This window comes from Danio rerio, chromosome 18 (assembly GCF_049306965.1).
Source record: "Danio rerio strain Tuebingen ecotype United States chromosome 18, GRCz12tu, whole genome shotgun sequence".
Classification (NCBI taxonomy): domain Eukaryota; kingdom Metazoa; phylum Chordata; class Actinopteri; order Cypriniformes; family Danionidae; genus Danio; species Danio rerio.
The window spans coordinates 30,222,321-30,239,451 of NC_133193.1; the positions used below are offsets into that span (position 1 = coordinate 30,222,321).

The 17,131-nt window shown below is 36.5% G+C and overlaps 1 protein-coding gene across 1 annotated transcript in view; it reads left to right on the top strand.

Moving 5' to 3' along the window:
- The window catches only part of spon1a (spondin 1a), a 316,187-nt gene that overhangs the window by 210,563 nt on the left and 88,493 nt on the right, over positions 1-17,131 (top strand).

The window sequence follows — 17,131 nt, forward strand, 5'->3', positions numbered from 1 at the left end:
TCCATGCTTATATTCTACATCACTGCGGAATTTGCTTAAAGAGCAAAAGGATATGCTATCTTATATGAAGATGTTTTAAAAAAGCATAACAACACTATTTTTTTCTCTTCAAACATCATGACCACAGCAGCAATATTTAAACCACAGTTCATTTTTAGTTTTACTCTGCCTTAAACTAATTTCATGGCTGATCTGCTCAGCCTTCCAACACGACAGGCCAATTCTTCCTAGACGAGAAAACCCTGCTCTGAGTGCCCAAAGAGAGAGACTTGGGATTTCAGGAGGTATTGTGCCCATTTAACGGGTCAAGAGCAAATTAAAATATGCAGTAAGCCCTCCATGCAACCACTAATTAAAACTTAATATAGGCTTTAATATTCATAAGCGTCCTTGGCAGTGGTTCTGTAGGTAAATGCAGGCTTAAAAACTTCTTCACTCCAATGACCTTACGCAAAGACACAGACACTGACTCACACACTGATACAATGAGAAGGACGGGAAAGCATTCTATTTTGAAGAGAGGGATCATGATTCAGGGATGGTATCAAATCCCACTGAGTTCAATGAGAGATGGAGTGCCTGCTGCTGGATTTCAGCCTACTGAGATGAAGACACTTCTATTGACAGATCCCCACATGTGATCTCATAAATTATATCATTTTTGAAATATTTCATCAGTTGTATGGTCATCTGGTCAAGTCTTTGGCAACTGCTGTGTTACTGATCACTTCTGCATTTCCGTGTTTAAAGGGGTTTAAAAACTATTTGTATATGACACATACCTTTATTTTGGCGATGGCAAAGCTCAGGTTATATCACTATCAATGCAGTATCTTCATTAGTTCATATGCACAGATTTGGTGCTTTCTTATAAATGGTAGATTTTAGAGTCAATCACACCAAAGCGCATTTTGCATTGAGAAGCGCATCTTTTGAAGGGTTTACTAACAGCCATAAGCATTTTGACTTGTGCATGTATTACGTTTTAACCGCCTGCTGCACCTTGTGTTTTTGTTGTTGAATGCTCTGCGCTCACAATTAAAAAAAGTCAACTCTGAGCAGAAACGGTGTGCTACATCACTTGAAGCTTTTTCATTCTCCAATCAAATGAAAGCCGAGGCGGGGTTATCCCTGAGGTGATAGCAGTGTTTGTTTTGTCAAGATGAATACGGAGACTTTTGATGATGGAGGAGAGAATAGTGGTTGCTTTTTTTGATTATTCTGAGCTGTATAACTTTAAAAATCTTAAATTTTACAATATTATTAAAAACTAAAATTATAATAATATCAACAGCAACACTCATGCACAATACGTAGCTGATTCAGCCATTGCCTAGCATTAAAAAAGCACTTTGTGCTTCTTTTTTTTCTTGTCAACAAAAAAGACAGTGTGGTGTGCCTTGCGTGTTCAGTAAGAAAAGCGCGTTCAGTGTGATGGGCCCCTTACTCTCCTGAACTTATAACAGCTCTATTTTGACTTTTATTTAGTCTTGAAATGTACTCATTATTTACTCACTCTTAATTGGTTTTCAACATTTACAAACAAAATGAGATATTTTTAAGAACACTGGAAACATATAAGTGTTGACCATAGTAGAAAAAACCTGGTTATGTTCAAAACCCACATCAAAGGATCCTGAAGGGCTGTTGTGCTGAGTTAACTCCAACTTGCTTTAACACACCTGCCAAGACGTTTGTAGTATATTTAGTAAGAGCTTGATTATCTGGGTCAGGTGGGCTTGATTAGAATCGAAGATCCACTCTCCAGGACACCAGCCCTCCAGGGGTGTCCCTGCTATAGACGGACATTTCTCCGGGGGAAAAGCTGGGCCCAGACGTGTGATTTTATGACAGTTTGGTCTTCAATAAACGCACTGGAATCTCAGTGAATACTTGCTTCACAGACCTAAGAAATATAACCAAATAAAGCGTAAAACATGTTTTTAAATGAACCAATTACACTTGAAAACAATTTTTGGTATTATAATTTGTATCAAACAAACATGAGGTACAATCCGTCCTGTTCAACACACAACACATGACAGCAGCAACTACTCAAATGCCCACACATTTGTAAATAAAGAGTCACTGTCATATCTGGAGGAGATTCCCCATCAAGACCAAGTTGTGAATTCCTTCAGAAGACCAGCACGATCAGACGGAGCATTATTCAGGGAATGAAAATGTGTAGAACGGCCATAACTGAGGTTGGTGGTGTGATTAGCCCAGGCAACCTGAAAGAATGCACATTACGAACATTTAGAAATGAAACTTATGATGTAGTTGTTGTTTAGTTTTATTGATGGTTCCAAACATGTAATCGTAAGCTTGGCTAACAGTTTTGAAGAACTTGATGTTTCCCCATTTAGACAGAATGCCCGAGCATCCTGCCAGAGAAATCTTTCAAAGATGACCACCATGTGAAATGACTTGCCTTAAAGGGACTTTGCCCACACTCCTCAAAGGAGGGAATGGAGATGTGTATTATTTACATTTACATTTAGTCATTTAGCAGACACTTTTATCCAAAGCGACTTACAAATGAGGACAAGGAAGCAATTTACACAACTATAAGAGCAACAAAGAATAAGTGCTGTAGGCACTTAGTTTCAGATATGTAAAGTGTAAGACGCAAAACCATTAGTAATATATATATATATATATACATATATATATATATATATATATATATATATATATATATATATATATATATATATATATATATATATTTATATTTATATTTATATATATATACATATATATATATTTATTTTTTTATTTTATTTTTTATTTTTTTGGTAATAGTACAGTTAGCGGTGGAGCCAGAGAGGGAATTGCAGATTAGCAAGGAAAGTGGAGACTAAATAGTTGAGTTTTTAGTCGTTTCTTGAAGACAGCGAGTGACTGCTGTTCTAATGCAATTAAGGAGTTCATTCCACCAACTAGGCAGATTGAAAGCGAAAGTTCGGGAAAGTGATTTCTTCCCTCTTTGGGATGGAACTACGAGGCAATGTTCATTCACGGAAGGCAAGTTTCTGGAGGGCACATACATCTGCAGAAGTGAGAGCAGATAAGAAGGAGTGCAGCCAGAAGTGGCTTTGTAAACAAACATCAGAGCTTTAAATTTGATGCGAGCAGCCACTGGCAGCCAGTGCAAACGGATGAGTAGCCAAGTGACATGTGCTCTTTTAGGTTCATTAAAGACCACTCGTGCTGCTGCTTTCTGAAGCATCTGAAGAGGTTTGATAGAGTTAGCTGAAAGCCCGGCAAGTAGAGAGTTGCAATAGTCCAGTCTGGAGAGAACAAGAGCTGTACAAGTTTAGATGGAGAAGAGAAGTGGCCCAAGAACAGAGCCCTGTGGTACCCCAGTGTTTAGATGCTGTAGGTTGGACACCACACCCCTCCAAGACACCCTAAATGACCTGTCAGAGAGGTAAGATCTGAACCACTGAATAAAAGTGCCTGCAACGCCCAGTGACTCAAGCGTAGATAGCAGTATCTGGTGGTTTACAGTGTCAAAAGCAGCTGACAAATCCAGCAAGATGAGGACTGATGATTTAGAGCATGGATCACCAAACTTGTTCCTGGAGGGCCGGTGACCTACAGATTTTAGCTCCAACCCTAATCAAACACGCCTGAACCAGCTAATCATGGTCTTATTAGGTATACTTGAAACATCCAGGCAGGTGTCTTGAGGCAAGTTGGAGCTAAACCCTGCAGAGACACCGGCAGCGATTGGTGACCCCTGATTTAGAGTCTTCTTTAGCCAGTCTGGGATCCTTCACGACCGAGAGCAGGGCAGTCTCAGTTGAGTGGCCTTTCATAAAGCCAGATTGCTTGTTGTCCATTAGGTTGTTTTGAATAAGAAAGTCCAGGACTTGAATAAACATGACTTTCTCCAGAATCTTGCTCATGAATGGAACCAGGGATAGCGGTCTGTAGTTTTCATAAGGGATACCAGTCTGTAGATTTCATAAGCTGTAGTTTAATAAGCCTCCTTTCCACTACACTCGACAAACGACAAGCGACAGACCGGAAGTCATTCATTTTCAATGGAGTGTAGTCCGGGAGCTGCACATACATCCGATCATCTCCGTATGCGGAAAATTTGGATCCGCTGCGAGAACAGCTTCTTTCCAATGGTGCACATCAGAACTGAAATTTCTGTGCTGAATCCTCTCACAGCAGGTTGAAGATAAAGACAAAGAGAATCATTTCACTATAGCAAAAAAAAAAAGAGCTGGTCATTCTACACTCAGCAGCCACTTTATGAGGTACACCTTACTTTCTACCAGGTTGGACCCCCTTTTATCTTTAGAACTGCTTTAATCCTCCATGGCATAGATTCAAGAAGGTACTGGAAATACTCCATATTGATATGATAACATTACATACAGTAGTTGCTGCAGCTTTATCAACTGCATATCCATGATGCAAATCTCTTGTTCCGCCATATAACAAAAGTACTGAATTGAATTGAGATCTGCTGATTGTGGAGGCCATTTGAGTACAGTGAACTCATTGCCATGTTTAATTAAAGTTTAAGTTCTTTATGTCAGCTGGAACCAGTCTAGCCATTCTCCTCTGACCTCTGGCATCAACAACGCATAAAATGCCACTCACTGGATGTTTTCTCTTAAACCCTAAAGATGGTTGCGCATGAAAATCCCAGTAGATCAGCAGTTTCAGAAATATTCAGACCAGCTCGTCTGTCACCAACAACCAAGTCATGTTCAAAGTCCCTTAAATCATCTTTCTTCCTCATTCTGATGCTCAGTTTGGACTGCAGCAGATTATCTTGACCTCTTGATGTCTATATGTATTGAGATGCTGTCATGTGATTGGCTGACTAGAAATTTGCGTGTGTTGGACAGGTGTACCTAATAAAGTGACCAGTGAGTGTATATCTGTGATCTTTTGCATATTGCATTTTTACAATGTCAACTCATTTAAGTTCACAAAAAAGGGCCATCTACAAACGACAAATGCGTAAAAAGGAGCAGTAATGCAAAGACTATGAATTGGGGAATCTATAAAACAATGGAACAGTTGAAATTGCTCACCAGATTATCAGTGACCAGTTTAAGGAAATAAGTTTTATCAATGATTAAGAGAAATTTGGGCTGAATGTCCACTCCGCACTAACCACAACACTTTTCAGCAAAAGGCAAGGCTAAACTTGTTGCATTTTGCCAAGGTAGAGATCTGAATGACTTTATTAAAAGTTCACGTTAGCAATAAAATTTTCAATTTATAGATCAAGTGGCAGGTGGCACGGCAGCTCAATACGTAGTTAGCACTGTCGCCTCACAGCAAGAAGGTCGCTGATTTGAGTCCAGGCTGGGCCAATTAGCCTTTCTGTGTGAAGTTTGCATGTTCTCCCTGTGATGGGGTGGGTTTCCTCTGGATGCTGTTACCCCCACAATCCAGAGACATGTTCTAGAGGTGAACTGAATAAATTAAATTGGAGTGTGTGTGTGTGTGTGTGTGTGTGTGTGTGTGTGTGTGTGTGTGTGTGTGTGTGTGTGTGTGTGTGTGTGTGTGTGTGAATGAGTGTGTATGGGTGTTTCCCAGTACTGAGTTGTAGTTGGAAGGGCATCTGATATGTAAAAAAATATGCTGGAATAACTGCCAGTTTATTTTGCTGTGGCGACCTCTGATATAGAGACTAATCTGAGGGAAAATAAATGAATTAGTGGCTAACATTATTTTAGTCACCCAATTAATCAGATATGTGTCATCTATCAATAAGACAGGTGTTAAATGACTAAAGAAGTCATTTTACGTGTTAAAAATTGCTACAAGTTCCAAATAATTCACCAAAACATTATTAAGTTCTTCAAAAAATGCCTTCACAGCTAAAGATATTGAGCAATTTATGTAGACTTAATTGAATGCTAAAAATAAATTTAATTCTTTCCCAATTTCCTATTAAAACTGATGTGTATATTTACATTGATTGAGAACTATGCCTTTATCTTGATTATTATGAATCATGATTTGTTCATTATATGCACTGATGCACAGGTAATTGAATGTACAGTAAGAGCACAATGAGGAAAATTACACAGTTGCCGTTAATCAACGTATATTCATCTTTATGTATGCAGAGCTCCATGAGGATAATTAAAAGCGACAGCTGTTGTGTTACGAAATGGCACATTAAAACCCAGACTGATGAAGCTCCTGACAATTCGGTTCAATTCTTTTGTGTCTGATTGCATTGATTAATGAGAATCAGGAAACCGTCGTACAAATCAAATCACATTTCCTTTCTGTCAAGTGGAACTAAGTTTCTGAGACTTGTTTGCAGAGTTGAAAATAAAATCCATGCAAGCATTGGACCAAGTTAAATCAAGGTTAAACATATCTTTCCGGGGTGTAATTAAAGCCTTGAATATTGTTCCAGAGTTCTAATACTTTGTTCTTGGCAAGGACTCTTGAAGTGTGTTTAGGAGTAAATAAATTAGCTTTAAAAAGCAGCAACTTGAGAGGAGAAGTGTGCATTCTAAAGTGCATTTATATGCATGTATTCAGTGGGTGGTGTGCAGAGAGGTTAGAGGGGGAAGGACTCTGTGATTATAAACTAATGGATATTTGCAATAAGACTCAGATAGTGAGGCACCATTTTTATTTTTTAATCTCTACAAATTTCTCACAAGGAATTAATTTAATTCTGTCGTGGCTCATAAACACTCACCGGCCACTTTTTTTTTTTAGGTTCACCTGTCCAACTGCTCGTTGACGCAAATTTCTAATTAGCCAATCACATGACAAAAACTCTAGACATGGTCAAGATGATCTGCTTGAGTTCAAACCGAGCATCTGAATGGTGAAGAGAGGTGATTTAAGTGACTTTGAACGTGGCATGGTTGTTGATGCCAGACGGGCTGGTCTGAGTATTTGGAAAGGATGAAGACAGTTCTGAAGGCAAAAAGGGGTGTAGCCCAGTACTAGTAAGGTGTAACTAATAAAGTGGGTGGTGAGTAATTGTCTTCTAAGGACCTACTTTGGCTTTAAAATTGTGTTTCTTGCATTAATAAGCAAACTGTTTGGACTGTAAATATAACTTTTTTTTCTTCTTCTCAGACATAAGTAATTTATGACAAACAATATCCTTAGTAGAAACCCAAGCTGGCTGTGAGCAGTTTCTCTGTTGGCTAACTTCCATCCAACCTCTGACCCCAGTATATCTGGGACAGATTGAAGACCAACTGCACACACAAGTTTTGTCCAGATGGCACATAATTGGCCACCAGAAAGAACAAAAATACTGTGTAATAGTTAATTGCTCAGCCAGCATGAACACAAACCCCATCAAAAAAAAAAAAAATAATAATAATAATTGATTTAAAAAATGCACACTAGACACTATACCCTGATGATGATGATGATAATAATAATAATAATAATAATAACAATAATAATAATAATTATTATTATTTTTATTATTGTTGTTATCATTATTATTATCATCATAATCATCAGCGTTATTATTATTATTATTATTATTAATGATAATAATGATAATAATAGGCAGCATGGTGGCACAGTGGATAGCACAATCGCCACTGGTCACTGGTTCGAGCCTTGGCTGGGTCAGTTGGCATTTCTGTATGGAGTTTGCATGTTGTCCCCATGATCGCGTGGGTGCTCTGGTTTCCCCCACAAGTTTAAAGACATGTGGTATAGCTGAATTGGCTAAGCTAAATTGTCCATAATGTATGTAAGTGAATGAGTGTGTATGGATGTTTCCCAGTGATGGGTTTCTGATGCGTAAACTGATGCTGGATAAGTTGGCGGTTCATTCCACTGTGACGACTAAATAAAGGTACTAAGCCAAAAAGAAAATGAATGAATGGATATTAAATTCTAAATGTTTTTGTTCAAACATTTTGTTCTAATAAAAGCTTTTTCGCCTACATTTAAATAATTATTATAAATAGACAAGTAGCCACATGCACATGCATGAGCCGTGATTAGTGAACTTAACCCTTAACCTTCCAGTTTTAAATTTGTAATGACTAATATGAAAAGTATACTGCAGCAATCAGTGAATTGCTATCCCATGCTCCCCGCATCTATGGGCTATAATTGTAATGTGATTTTTATTCAATCCACACAGAGGCTCTTTAAACCTCTTCACTGATTGGACCGACAAAGTCTCGGTTATATATTCCAGTTTGCACTATTTTACCCCTTGCTAATTGAATTGCAATGCCTTTAGCATTTTGATGTACCCACTTTAACTCTTTTTAAAGACTGAAAATGTAGGCTTGAATGTAGAACTGTTTTATAAAATAGCACAGCTCCACACTCAATTTAGTTTTTCCTGAAATTGACAATTCAATTCTCAAGTGAAATGAATTTTTTAACTGTTTTATGTATTGAGAAAAAACTTATTTCAAAGTTTTTAAAATTTCTATACTGTTAAATGTTTCTCTTTCATCATAATATCCAGATTGTATTTGAACACTGCTTCTCAGGAATAACTTTAAAGATATCAAGCTATGTTCAGGACAGAACAACCACAGGAGTTCCTAAGGGTTCACTACCAGCCATATCTTATCTTAAAAAATGATGGTGGTTTATCATTATTATTATTATTATTGTTGTTGTTGTTGTTGTTGTTGTTGTTGTTGTTGTTGTTGTTGTTATTATTATTATTATTATTATTATTATTATTATTTACATTTTTAACCCAAGTAGATAGATATTTTCAACTGATACAAAAGTAAAATTGTTCATGTACAAATTCGGAAAGGGCTTCCATGAATGAAAGGTTGCATCAACACATGCCTAGAATCAAAGATGTATTTTACTGTAAAACCCACAACTTTAAAAGATTTGACTTTTTAAATCCGAACAAACAAATCCATTAGTGATCATTTAAACAGACAGTTAACTAATGCTATCAGAAATAAAAACCTAATTATTGTAAAGCAGGGTTGCAAGATTGAAGATTAAGACATGAGATTCATAAACATGCACAGACACCTTTCTTTATACAAAATGTAACTGTATTTACTAATATAACAGAAACTAACATCTAACACAAAACACACATTCATACAAGTGTAGAGAAGAGTAAAGAAAGTAAAATAAGAGTGTGAGTGAGTGCAATGATGGAAAAACTTTGAATTTTGTAAGACCAAACCAAGCGAAACAAAAATTATCTATTTAACCTTTCTATGGTCTTTTAGGGTTACATTTAATTTACACCAGTTCAGTGGTAGTCTGGAAGTGTTACTTTTGTTCCCTTTGTGATGTGAGGAATTCCCTCTGTTGAGCACGTGGTTAGCTGGTTATCTGTTATTTGTCCTTGCAAGGCTTGGAGTGGGGTGGAGTCGGTCGTTTCAAGTTTTGAAGCATCAAAATGGCTAGTTGTGTTGACCACTGGTTTTGTGGCACACTAAACTTAACTAGGCCATCCATGGAGAGTAGCAAACACAATTTACTCTGATGCCCATATATACATATGTTAATGTTACAGACAGCTTAGCTAACAGCGGCCAATCAGATATATAGCAAACATGCTGTAAGATAATGCCAAACATTATAGAAAGATTATGGCTACCGGAGAGACATTCACACTTAAAGGCACAAACAGGCTACACACACACACAGAAGAATTGAAATGCAAACAACTGCTATATAATACAGGCAATGACAGTATAATACTTATCGTTAGAAGAAACAAAAGTTAGTCCTCATCCACGTCTTGTAAGTATCAGCTCTCCTCACAAGTATGCTCCTCTTCACTTCAAACAATCTTTTAAAACTCTCTTCAGCAAATTAAACTTTTGACGATCCCATTTCTTTGTTTCCTTTTTGCAAACCAGTTGATATGACATTACCTTGAACTGTTAGCAGCTGTGCAGCAGTAGCCAAGTGAGCCGTGTGGTGATTGACAGGTCTCTGAGCCAGTGACAGCAAAAAGGGTGTAATAACACGACAGCCGACCAATAGAGCAAAAAATCATGCAGCCATTGGCTAAATTGTTTGTTAGTCAAGCTACTGGGAAGTAGGAAGTAACTGTGACTGATTGATAGCAATGACTGAATGAATGAGACATACAGAAGGTCAAAACACTTGACTGCTTTGTTTAGATTTTTGTAACTATAACTTAGCATTTTTATTCAGTTTGTGGTCTCCTTTTATCTGCAACACTGTAAGCTATGACATTGATTTTTACTACAAATAGGCCGTTTTCTCGCATAAGAACCATGGTAAAACAATGTTAACAATAGGTCTCCGGCAGAAATGACGACATAAATGAAATACCATCCATAATGCAATACTATTGTGTCGGTGGACTAAATGTGCATGATAGGATGTTTTTCTGTGGACTCTTACCTTTCAAAATAAACCGTGATGTACAGCAACGAATGGGTATGTTGTTATAATGATGATATGTACTCCACATGCAATAAGCAATTTCTGCTAAACCTACATAAATTTAGCAAATACATTCTTTATAAGCTTCCCAATAAAAATAAATAAATAAATAAATAAAATAGCTGTAATGGTTGATTTAGGGCTGTAGCTTTAAACAGTTTGTCAAGTTTGTAGTTCTTTTTAGTGTAATCTATTTATAAACATTGACATTTGGAAAAACAACGCCCCAGTCTGTCCGCTTCAGGGTGCTGGCTAAAGGGTTAAGTTTCTTAAACTGTTAATCTGTTGCACACTGTTGTGACTCACTTGCATACAGGATCAAAACAGTTCGAATCTGAATCTTGAAAATCAGGTTCCATAGTACCTCAGTCATTTAGAACAGGCTTGAGGGCTTATACCATCATGATAACTGAGAGCCAATTGATTTGACTATTCTGACCAATACTTTGGCTACAAATGTTCTGGGGACTCTTTACCTAATTGGGTAAATAATGTAATCCCCTAACAATGGTGTCTTATAAGTTTTCAACAGGAAACCTATCTCATTGCCTCATGAGACTGTTTTCCATGGCTCCGGTCATGTGCTTTTCATATGGGAAATCCTGCCAGATGCACACTTTTGTAGAGGCAAAGAATCTCTGGAAAGACTGCACATTAATTAAACATTACTTGAAGTGTTACAATTAAGGCATATATATATTTGAATTATATGCCGTAGTTTTCCTCATACACTATCACAACTATTTTAACCAACCAAGTTAATCAATAAAACCTGCTGTATATGTCTAAAATGTATGATGCCTGGTACTAAACAAAAGCTAGCAACGGTTGCCATACATTGACGTAAATGAAAAACAAGTAGTACAAAGAGTATTCATCTTCATTTGATGTAAGATAGTTACAAACTTACAAGAGATTTTACCATGTGAAATGAACTAGCTGTCTGTTAATAGTTGATCCTGAGTACGATGGTATGGGGCGTGGCTCCGCCCTTCGTGGCAACCACTCATTGGAAGACAGTGCCATGGGGATGGACCAAACCAGGTCACTTAAAAAAACATACAGCAACAATAAAACTGTGCTTTTGTTGCATTTGCTTGCTCGTGCTAGCTGTGCTCTCTGCCCCCTTTTGCCCTGCTTGAACACCATGCTGCCACGTCATTGGGTCACCACAAACTTTCTATGCAACCTATTAAAGTTTCAGGACCACCGAAACCCCAAAAATAACTTCCGCAAACCAACTCTCAGCAGAGTCTGTCACCCCGCCTGTAACCCAGGACGACCACCACACACGAGCAAATGAATCTCAAAGATGTTACTGAAGCGGGTCACCAACCATCAGGAGTGCTGTGCTTCCGCAAGGCCAGCCTGGCGAGGAAAACGCAAAACTTCAGCAAAAGCACAAGTAACACAAACAAATGTTCTCTCTTACTGATTTAGTGCTAGTTGATCTTAAACAGTTAAAGATAAGCCAAATCTCTGCTTTCGTGGTTTCTCAGGCATGATTATAAGATCTATTAATAAGTACTAGAAGTAATTCGGGATGGCTGTCAACTCATGTTGCATCCTCTGAACTGCCCCTGTGTGTATGTGTGAATATGTGTGTGTGTGTGTGTGTGTGTGTGTGTTTGCTTGTTGTTTGTTTATCACATTAATTTCATGCATCGAAGTGTAGCTCAATAAATCTTTGTTTTCATTTTTTAAGAACTGTGTTCATGTTTGTATGCCTCTAAGTCATTGCCTAGAAATGTAGATTTTGTTACCTTGCTAAAATTTAACCCAATACTGTGTTGTGTTATTGTTATTGGCCACGGAAATAATATAAACAAGGTTGGTGAAATATAATGTCTCTTATTTGCTGGACAAATAGTAGATAAAGTGTGAATCTTTTAATCTGATTCAGTCTGACTTAATTCAGTGAAATCAAGTGATTCAAATCTTCGAGATCTGATTCCTTGAAATGATTTAATGAATCTCTGAACAATCTTTTAATGTAGGTTAATCCCTTACAACACTTACACTTATTAACAAAAAATGTAAACAATCAATTAATACACCAAATTAGCATTGCAGGGACATCAAGCATGAACCATCTATGATCTTGTTAAGCTGTGACAGCATTAAACATTGATTGCAGAAGTATTAAAACTATAATATTAATATGTGACCAAGAGACATGTTGCAAAACACCTGATTACACATAAATAGAATAAAAGTTTACATTAAAAGCATCAGTCTTAAGCAAGGAGCTTATATAAGTTTGCTGTGGGTCCAGTTCTGAGCATTCCTTCATGTCGTAAATACCTTGGAATCGGATTACAACTGACCATCCAGTCTTTTCTGGGTGGGAGACATTGTGGTGTATTATTTGTTGAATGAAAGCAGAATAATTATGTGTCTGATTGGCTACAATTGTTACAATTCATTCATTTATTCATATGAGCACATAAAGCAAAAATCTGTCCGTCAGTCAGTGTGTCACATGTGTAAGAATGTTCAGATTTTAATAGGCACACTTGGACCCCTTTAATAAAGTTTGCCAAAAAGTGAGGTTTGTATGTGTCCGATCAGTTCAGTTTAGGTCAGTAATGCTTGACGAACTTTAAAGCTTGATGGACAGAATGGTGAATGGAAACAAGGCTTCTTGGTTCAGCAATTTCATTTGTTATTTGTACTGTCACTCATTTATCTGCCATAAGGTCAACTCGAGAAATGTTCTCAAGGAAAAGTTTTTTAGGTCTTTCAAATTACACAGTTTGTAGAGAATATGGCTGAAAAAAAAGAAGTATCTAATCGCTGTGATCACAAAAGGATGTCAGTTTAAGTGTTATTTCCTTAAAATAGATGGTCAATCTTTACAAAAAGGTTCTATAGTTAATGTAAACGGATGCATTTACTAACATGAACAAACAATGAACAATACATTTACAACTGTATTTGTTCATGTTAGCTAACGTTAGTCAATGAAAATACAGTAGTTCATTGTTAGTTCATGTTAACTCATAGTGCATTAACTAATGTTAACAAGCATGGACTTGGATGTTAATAATGCATTAATACATGCTGTACATGTGTTGTTCATGATTAGTCCATGTTAGTAAATGCATTAACTAATGAACCTTATTGTAAAGTGTTACCAAATAGATAAGCATTAGCTGCGTCTCAAATGACACACTGTACACTATGCACTCATGCACTATGTACTTATGCACTTACACACTTAACAGCATAGTATATGTAAGTAGTGTTGTCCCAAATGGAGCACAAATGTTTTTTTTTTACTAAGCGGAAATTCAAACAGTTTCCCTGATGACGTTTGACAGCCCGATAGCTCCGCCCTTTCCGGTACAAGAGCAAACCTGCGGTCGTTGAGTGCGTGAAGTGTCCAACATTCCACACTTTATTTTAGGGGCTGAATGAGTGCATCATCCGGGTAATTAAAGTGCACTTATTATTTTTAGAGTTTTCAGTGTGAATGCACTACTGACACTATTTATACTACAAAATGGCGTAAAATAGTGAATAAATATGTGATTTGGGACGCAGCTATTGTTAAATTTATTCAAAGGTCTAAAAACTAAACACAATTTATTTTTTGTTTAAATCATGACCATTCTTCTGCCCAAAATATTGACTGACTGATTCATTCATACATTCATCCGTTCGTTTGTTAATTAATTAATTAATTAATCAATTATAAGTTATTAATTAATTAGTTTGTTCGTTCGTTCGTTCATTCATTTGTTTATTACTGTCTATAATCAATATATCTAATTTTTCTTTCTTCCTCAAACCAAGTTGTCACGAACCCTGCTCTGTTATGTGTCTATTACACTGTTCAATTTTCTTATGCAAATTCATCAATTAATATGCATTCTATTCTGTATATTTGCTGTAATGTTCTTTAGGATATGAAACAAACAAAACTTTAACTGCACAATGTCAGCTATATCTGTTTATAGCATGATACACTGATTAATGGCCTGTGCTATATTGTGCCATTAAGCCAATAAACCCAGCTGATGCTTTTCATTAACTATAATAGCAACGATGCGGAGAACAATGATTTCACCAGATGTGTTTATTTATGTCCTTTTAGTGACTGTGAAGTGGTTACATCTTGCCCCTGGCCCTTATTTGAGAGCAATGCAATTTGATCCAATTTATCCAGACTTGTTATTCAGTTCTGTTGGGCACACACGGGCACAATGAGCATAGTGTTACAAGTTGTCCTTGTTTGTGAATGCTTCCAAAACCACACTTCTTTACATATTTGACGTTTTAACTATGTTGGTTGAGCCACATTGAACTGTTGTCAATGGCCTTACATGGCTGGAATAATCATTTCTGCTGATTAGTTGCTTAAATCAAGAATATTGCTTTGAATAATGAGCATGAGGACTACTTCATTTTTTTTCCTTCATGATTTAGTTTTATTTACAAATATCTGCTTTAGTCATGCATTGCTTTAGTTCTTGCACATAATGCTATTTCCATATGCTCATTGGATATATGGTTTGAGCTCCAAGTCAACACTTGTACAGCATTTATTATTCATAATTGAACATTTACTAATGCATTAGTAACATTCAAGTCCATGCTTGTTAACATTAGTTAATGCACCGTGAGTTAATAGATTTGAGAACTTGACAGAACTGTTACATACAGTATATATCTGAATTTTTATATACTATTTCATATACTACTTTATGATATGACGGTATTTTGTAACTTATGGGAAAATAAGGCACAATTGCCTGTCCATTTCAGCTTAAATCCCTTTGTCAGGGAATAAAAATGTATGGTGACGCGGTGGCGCAGCAGGTAGTGCTGTTGCCTCACAGCAAGAAGGTCACTGGTTGGAGCCTGAGCTGTGTCTGTTGGCATTTCTGTGTTTAAATTTTATCCCTGCGGGTTTCCTGCGGGTGCTCCGCTTTTCCCCACAAGTCCAAAGACGTGCGGTATAGGTGAATGGGGTAAGCTAAAATTGTCCGCCGTGTATGAGTGTGAATGAGAGTGTATGAATGTTTCCCAGTGATGGGTTGCAGCTGGAAGGGCATCCGGTGCGTAAAACATATGCTGGATAAGTTGGCGGTTCATTCCGCTGTGGTGGCCCCAGATTAATAAAGGGACTAAGCCGATAATAATTTGCATGAATCGATGAAGATATATAGATATGGACCATTTCAAGGTGGTCATGTCATTGGCCCATAAACATTACCAGCTTGTTTTCAAACTATTTCATAACTATAAAAAGAGGCAATTCAATCATAACTTCATGTTGAAACCGCTATCATAACATTATTAATAAATATGTGATTCTTTTTAGATTCTTAGACGCTATAAAAAAACTAAAAATGTAAAACAGTAAATGCGTTGGGACCATTGTTTTTGTTTACACACACACACACACACACACACACACACACACACACACACACACACACATATATATATATATATATATATATATATATATATATATATATATATATATATATATATATATATATATAAACCATTTAGACCATAAACCATCTTATACATAGTTTTTTTTTTTTAAGTGATCCTCATGTGATTTTAATATGTAATTGCATAATAAAGCTTATGTTTGTTTTTTATTACAAGCATAACATAGTACAGTAGGTGGTGATCCCATCCACAGTCCTACTTATACATGCCTAAACTTTAAATGTGCATGCACATAACATCAGTTTTCACAAAAGCACATTTTTCTCATTGAATGTCTTAAAAATGTCCACTTTGAAACTACTGCTATTATTATGCAAATGAACGATGAAAACACAAATAATTGGTCATTTCAATACTTGATCATCAAAACTATAAAAACAGATAACAACAGTATATTGATTTAACTTTTAGTGTCAAGTGACAACCTCCAAGGTGCAGTCTAATATTCATTATTTAAATGAAACCATTTTCAAGTCTATCCTCGAGTCCACAGTGAAAACACTATTAGTAATATCTGATTGTCCTGATGCCATAAGACTGATTGAGGTCATTGCTTATTTGATAAAAGAAATCCTCATTTCCATCTTTAAAACCTCGATTAAAGTAGAGAAGTAACACAAAGAGGTGACCTCAGGGGCTCTTCCAGTGGTCAAAATAGAAGGAGGACTAAATGAAATTGACTGTGTCATTGGTGGAGGTTTGCTCTGATGTGCAGATGGTGTCTGCAGGCCATCTTCTTGTGTGATGAAATGGGTTGCTGATTGAATCTAGAGTGGGGAAAAGAGCCCACTCTCACCTGCGGCGAGAACATCTAAGTATGGAACATTAAAATTGTAGATGGCCTTTCAGTGAAGTCCAATGTCTATAATAGGGTTAGCAGCAGGATGCAACTTTAGCTTTTGGGTTGACCCAGGATAGCAAAAGGAATTCGGCAACCTTGCTTGTGAAAAGATTTATTAATGATGCAATTATACAGATTTTACCTCAAGAAAAAAAAAAAAAAAAAAACATTAAAACAGAATATACTTGGCCATTGCTCTAAAAATAAATTATTTTTCATAATAACTATTTTATTTAAAAGTAAATTTTTATATTCAAATACAATACACACATATACATTGCTGTTCAATCACCCTTTCTTGCTATCTCTCTCTTGTACATTTTAATAGCACATGATTTCAAAGTCTAGGTATGGATAACTATTTAGGGATTGGAATTCAGATTTATTTTGTGTATATATTCATGCTACGGTGGTGGC